The sequence below is a fragment of the Phalaenopsis equestris genome, unplaced genomic scaffold (assembly GCF_001263595.1).
Source record: "Phalaenopsis equestris unplaced genomic scaffold, ASM126359v1 Scaffold000566, whole genome shotgun sequence".
NCBI classification, from domain to species: Eukaryota; Viridiplantae; Streptophyta; class Magnoliopsida; order Asparagales; family Orchidaceae; genus Phalaenopsis; species Phalaenopsis equestris.
Window position 1 is genome coordinate 238,426 of NW_018165006.1, and position 212 is coordinate 238,637.

The following is a 212-nucleotide window of genomic DNA, read 5'->3' on the forward strand; positions in this document are numbered from 1 at the left end:
ATTTTTACATATATATCAACCTATTTATGCATAAAAACGTCTTTTTTTCTTAACTCAAAATAGATAAATCACTAACGTGACGTTAAACATTTATATGGTATAATTGTAAAATGTCAACAACCCTTTTCATAAATTATTTTTTCATGTTTAATTAAGTCCATGCAGAATAAAATAAAAAAATCAGCCTGTTATATATCATCTAATTTTTATAA